This window comes from Epinephelus lanceolatus, chromosome 9 (genome assembly GCF_041903045.1).
Source record: "Epinephelus lanceolatus isolate andai-2023 chromosome 9, ASM4190304v1, whole genome shotgun sequence".
Taxonomy (NCBI): Eukaryota; Metazoa; Chordata; class Actinopteri; order Perciformes; family Serranidae; genus Epinephelus; species Epinephelus lanceolatus.
This window is the reverse complement of record NC_135742.1, coordinates 3740354-3747500: the sequence shown is the minus strand read 5'-3', so window position 1 is coordinate 3747500 and position 7147 is coordinate 3740354.

Below are 7147 nucleotides of genomic sequence, written 5' to 3'. Positions count from 1 at the left end.
AACATGACATGCTGCTTTTTGGACACTTTTATAAAGGCCTTAGAGGTCCCCTAATACTGTATCTGAAGTCTCTTTCCCCAAATTGAGCCTTGGTGCAGAATTACAGCCACTACGAGCCAGTCCCACACTGAGCTCTCCTTAGGACAGGCTGTTTCTGTGTCTGCCGCTTTAAATGCTAATGAGCAGGAGAGGGGCGGGGTGGAGTGGGGGTGTGGCCTTGACCGGCTTGTGCCCGCGGTACCATGCGCCAATGTTACAGTGGATGTATCGCAATGACTTGTAGACACGCAGTCATTCAAGCTTTCCAGTTTGACCCAGAATCTGATCCGGATGGCGAGGCACCTGAAGAAGGTGAAACTCAGCAGCTACAGCAGGACGTCTCCGAATGGTTAGTTCAAAGTATTGTGTCTGGATACGGCACTTTAGTTGGTTTGTTTATGTATGCTGTTACAGTTTTTATCATGTAGCTAACGCTAGCCTATGCTAACTGTTAGTAGCTGTTGTTTTTTTTTCATGTTATTCTGATTTGCTACCATTACAAAGCTGCATTAGCATGTCTATATCAGTCACATCAGTAATCTTTGTCATTAAACAAAAAAAAGCCAGAGTGCAGTCTTCTCTAAACTACACAGTTCTCCATGTCCATGTTATCATTATATGAACACGTGCCATTTCCCATCCTTAATGTTTGATTTTCAAAGTACTGTTTTAAAACTGTTTATGACCCTTTTTGGATTAAATAGATCCTTACCTATCAGAAATAGGTGCTGTGCCATCTCAGGCTATCTTATTTTTTTCCCACATTTAATCAACATGCATATGTGTGTTTTGTCAACCCTGTTACGATACACCAATTAATGTTTGAAAATGTTTTAAATGCATATTTACAACAAATCTGATATACTTTGAAGGATAAATCTGCCCTTGTTACACTGAGTGTGTTTGTACAGTGGGAATATTGAGGTGTTTGTTTTATCCATGAATGAATATGCTCATTTGCAATTGACACTTTCACAGCATCTTTCTTTTTTAGAACAGAATATGGAAACAAAACAATAATACCCACATTTCATTCTGTAGATTACTGGTTTCTTTTACTTAACATATAAAAGGAGTTGATTTGACATTTGTCTTTTCATTTTTTTGAATTATACTAGAATATTATACAAGTAACAGGGCTGACACCTCAGTAACAGGGCTGACAACAGTTACCATACTGATAGTTTAACTTGCAGCTTTGAGTCTAATGAAGATAATGGGACATTCATAAACCTTTAATTCAACATGACTAATCAAAGAATATTTTGGACACATATTTATTGGGAGGTTTTAGCATTTTTCAAAACATGAAGGATATTGAAAGGACAGTCACAATGAATTTGATCCATTGAACATGTTTGGCCTGCTCCGAAAGTTGCATCATTTCCTTGGAGTGAAATCAGCTTCCTTATGTGAACATGCTGGTGAAAAGACAAATAAGTGTCCTCTTATTTTCATGATTTTTCTTATAGTTATATAATGTTTGACAGAGGGGGACAAGCTTATTGCTTCAGCCTTGTTTCCACAAAAGGACACATTAAAAAGATATTTGTTAGAAATTTTTTATGTACATAAATAACATGATTTGAGCCTCTAATGAATGCACATCATGTGGTCTCATGACCTTCACCACATGGCTAGTAATGGCTGCCAAAAACATTTTTCGTCAACCCTGTTACCATTCTAGTGTAACAGGGTTAAAAAAAAAGTATGGTTTTGCGAGTACATGAAAATATACTTTCCTTACCAATAGTAGACATTATATACATAATTTTATAGGTTTCATCGCTAGCTGAGAGGAAAATTGAAAAAATTGTGCACTTGGTGACAAGTTTTTGAAATTTGGCATAGTGTAAGGTATGGGTATAAGGTTTTCAAAAACCAAGTTGGAATAGCCACAAATTTCAGTATGGCCCTCACCGGAGATTTGGATCTGCTCCAAATTGTAATGGGTTCCATGTTGGACCATGTTATACCTCTCCACCAAGTTTAACACCATGCCAAATTTCAAAAACTTGTCACCAAGTGCACAATTTTTTCAGTTTCCCTCTCAGCTAACGATGAAACTTGTAAAACCATGTATATAATGTCTACTATTGGTAAGGAAAGTATATTTTCATGGACTTGCAAAACCATACTTTTGTCAACCCTGTTACCATCAACCCTTTTGCGCTAGAATGGTAACAGGGTTGACGGTAACAGGGTTGACGAAAAATGTTCTTGGCAGCCATTACTAGCCATGTGGTAAAGGTCATGAGACCACATGGTGTGCATTCATTAGAGGCTTATATCATGTTATTTATGTACATTAAAAATTTCTAATAAAAATCTTTTTAACGTGTCCTTTTGTGGAAACAGGGCTGACACAATGAGCTTGTCCCCTTCTGTCAAACATTATATAACTCTAAGAAAAATCATGAAAATAAGAGGACACTTACTTGTCTTCTCACCAGCATGTTCACAAAAGGAAGCTGATTTCACTCCAAGGAAATGATGCAACTTTCGGAACAGTCCATTATCTCAGAAGGGGTGTTTTCATTAAAAGTAACAGGGTTGACGACTACCTGGCGACCCGACTAAATTGATGTTTTTTACAACATTTTACATAAATTAAGAATAAAACCCATTCATGAATAATGAAAGGACACTTGAGGCTTTATATATAATTTCATGTTTTTATGATAGTTTGACTTTTTTGGGCCTTAATAGCCAGTAAAAGTAGAACAATCATATTGAGCGACAGGCCATTTTTACAGCTTTTGAATGATGCTTCATACAAAAAAGGTGTTTAAAACTCTTTGAAAACAAAATAAATAAAATTTTACATTGTTTTAATGTTACAAGAGATATCATGGAACATAAATTCTAAAATGATTATAGTGTATTTATTGTTTATTGACATTTATAGCACAGTTTGTTTTGAGAGACACAAAATGGCACGTTTTCGTATAATGACGATTTACTCCTGAAGATGTTATGTTTACTTCCACTCAACATCTACTTGTCCACTCTGTCATTTTTTTTTTATATAAAAATCTATAGACACTAACCAGCCAGTACATCAGCTAGACTTCTGCCATTATACATGTTTTACATCTACCTACACTTTTTGGATAGGTGCCGTTGTGGAAAATGTGCTACCATGCCCACAGAAGCTGAGAATATTTGCTGCTTGGAGACACCACAGGTAGCATTCTCACCACTGAACTGAAAACTAATTTGTCTCTTCATTAGGCAACTAATTGCGCTTAAAAATGACATTTACACAAACTGAGTTCGGTCCCTACTTACCCTACTTACTTCTACCTTCTAACAAATGCGAACAATTATCTTAATGTTGATAATTATGAAATTTTCATTTTCATGTCATTTTTACCATATGTTGTTCGAATTATCAGGGACTGGACTTAGAACTCTCCACAATCAAATACTTTTTTATGTACACTTATCAGGGCTTATTCAACTTGCCATACTGACTAACCCATGAGTCATAGTATTTCACTTAGTTACCCACCACCTAATTTTATTATGCTTTTGATCCCTCACCCTATTCATTTTCCTCCCTAAACCTAACCCTCCCCTCTTTAACCCCTCATTTAGTAATCTACTCTGTTTTCTTTTTCTTGAACAGTCTCCACGGTTCAGACACTGGTTCTGTCACTGGGTCTAAACAGCAGAACCCAAATGACCCAGACATCCATCAAAGACCTGCCGAGGCTCATCAGGATGGCCAAAGTTCAATTCCCACAAGCGGAGATTTGGTTGCCTCTCACCAATTTTCAAGGGGCCTCCCCCAGCGAGAGCAGATGCACCTACATGCACTTATTAAGTACATAACGTCCAACTACCTGTTTATCCCTGAGCTCCCCAGGAGCCAATTCTCTACTGAGAGGGATGGTATCCACTGGACTCATGCCACAGCAACACGATTGCTCCAGCACTGGGCCCAGCAGCTAAACTAAGACCCCCCGTGAACCTGCAACCTCAGGAGGGGAACAAAACTGTCATTAATTTGAGCAAAAATTTCAGACTGTCCCCAGCACAGCTCTCCTTACTGAGTAAAGGCCTCATGTTTATCCCCACTAAAGGCAGCAATAAGAACCTAATACAGAGCACTAGATTTGATTTGCAACAATACCACAGAAAATTAAAAATCACAGCTTATTTTGAAGGGAAAGGTGACTCCGACCTCCCACCATTTACCCCAAAGTCTGATTGGAGCCCTCCATTATTAAAACTGCCTGAAAACATTAAAGAAATTATTGAACAGGATATCCAATATTTTGATACCAAATTTAAAATTAGCAGAACTAAACCCAGTCTCACTAAAGCGGAAACAGAAGCTCTACGATCATTGTAAGACAATGATTTGTAGTCATTAAACCAGCTGACAAAAGGCAGTGCAGTTGTTATAATGGACAGGGACAAATACATATGGGAGGGAAACAGACATTTATTGGATACAAATTATTACACCCAAATTAAAACACCCATTTATTTGGAAACAATCCCCATGGTGGAAAAAACTGTACAAAAATTATATGAGAAAAAAATGATTAATTCTAAACAGCAGTCCTATTTAATTGGCAGTGAAGAACCTTGATCTAGACGTTTTTATATGCAGCCTAAAATTCACAAGGAGCCTGAAAAATGGAGCAAACCCCATGAAATTCCTCCTGGCAGCCCAATCGTGTCCGACTGTAACAGTGAGACCTACTGTACAGAGAAATATCTTGACTTTTACCTTAATCCTCTCTCTATTAAACATCCCAGTTATATTAAAGACACCTATGACTTCATCAATAAAATCAAAGAATTTCCCCTTCCTCCAGATTCCTGTCTTTTCACCATGGATATTGACAGCCTCTATACTAATACTGACACCTCACAGGGCATTCAGGCCATAAAAAATATTTTTGCAAAATATCCTGATTCCAAAAGACCTGATAAGGACTACTGGAACTATTACACATACATTTGACCAATTTTGAATTTAACAACAAATACTTTCTAAAAATCAAAGGCACGGCAATGGGCAAGAAATTCGCCCCAGCCTATGCAAATATTTTTTTGGCTGAATGGAACAAACAGCGCTCCAAGCCTGCCCCAAAAAAAACCCTTTACTACTACAGATATTTGGATGACATCTAGGACCACCAGAGAGAGGATTTTGAGGTCATCTTAAATATCCTTAATAACAACAACAACTCATCCATCAAGTTGAAAGCCACAATTAATTTGACCTTGGTAAATTATTTTAGACACCACTCACATATAAAAGGACCAAATTTCCCACAAACATACAAATTGGATATTAAAATATTTTTCAAAAAAACAGATACACATTCCCTACTGCATAAGACAAGTTATCACCCCAAGCACACCTACTCAGGAATCGTTAAGTCCCAGCTCCTGAGATTTCACAGGGTCTGCAGCCAATAAGAGGATTTCATAGCAGTCACTAGAGTGCCGTTCTCTACATTGACCACAAGAGGGTACTCTCGCTCCTTCCTCAGGAAAATGTTTTAAGACCTTCCAACAGACCAGGCCTACCTGGGCCTCCTCTCTTCTCCCAGTAGTCACTAATTATTCCACATCTGCTGTTACATTGATCAGGAATGTTAAGAGGAATTTTTATCAGGGGACTGAGGACTCCCAACTGCTCCAGAACCATAGGCTTATTGCTGCCTATAGAAAAAACAGATCTAACTGATCTAATTTTTTTGCACAATTTGTCAGATGTAGTATGTAGGTGAGACAGGAAACGCAATCCGAACAAGATTTTATCAGTACAAACACAACATCTGCAAACAACACAACACACAAATCCCAGTCATTCAACATGGCTGGACAGCTTTGAAGGCCACAGTCCTGGAGGGGAACCCACGTTGGTCCACGGCGCAGCGGAGGAGAGCAGGAAGGAAATGGATCCGCCTCCTGGACAATCTCCAACCCTAACCCTTTTCCATGAATTTTAGTGTGTATTTTAAATTATTTTTTTATAGCTCTTATTGATTCATGGTGGAGGAAGCTGCATTTTATTTATAACTTATTATTTATTTACTGTATTCAATTATTTATTTTCTTAATTATTCTATTTATTTTTTTTATTAACTCATTCATTTTATCTGTTGCATTATGATTTTATACCAGCTTTTTGCCTGCAGCCGGAGTCCCTACTAACCTCTATTGTTTTAATAAACTTTCTTTGAAAGGTGAGCTATTTTTATTAAGCAGAGCAAGTTTTATATTGGGGGTTGGAATTTTACACGATAAGTTACTCGACATTAAAGAATTGCATGTTTTAAAATTACCTATTTATATTTTAAGAATTTTTATGAACTTTCATTATTCCTTTTTCTGATTTTTTATTGGTTTTATTGTTCTATGTATTATTATTGACTTTTTATTCAGCACTTATTTTTGCATGTATTTATTTATTTATTTATTTATTTATATATTTTAGAAGCACTTACTAACCTTCCTTCTTTTATGTTGGTTTTCTTAATCCAACTCCAGCACTTATTTTATTTTATATTTAAAAAAATATATATATATTTTATAATATTTTACTTTGCTCCTTTTAATTGATAGCAACCCCAAGATGTAAAATTGGAGACCCTGGGAAGCTGGAGTATTTTGTTTAAAACCTACTTCCCACTGCCAAACTGCCAAGTGGCCCAGTCTACTTTGCATTTTACAAAATTTTAGCAGGGCTTTTAAGGACCCATTTTGTTTTAAACAAAAAATCATTTTAAGTATCTAGTGGATACATACAGCCCCCGAGAGCTGTGCCCCCCAGAGTGCTCTCTTCAGAGCACTGTGCTTTTATCCTAACCTAACCTAACCTATTTTGGGTTCTTCTACCGTGACTCCAGCGATCAGAATAAGGTACTGGCCACAAAAGGTTTTTTCAAGGACACAGACCGCCATACACTCCTCCATAAATCCAGTTACCACCTCCAGTTACCAACTTCATCCATGTCCTTGATCCAGCTTACACTCTCCCAACGAGACAGGTTTGTGTTAAATATCTATGATGCTAGTGTTGGTGTTACTATTAAAGTAATTTAGTATTATAGTGAAATATTATATTTAGTATTATACT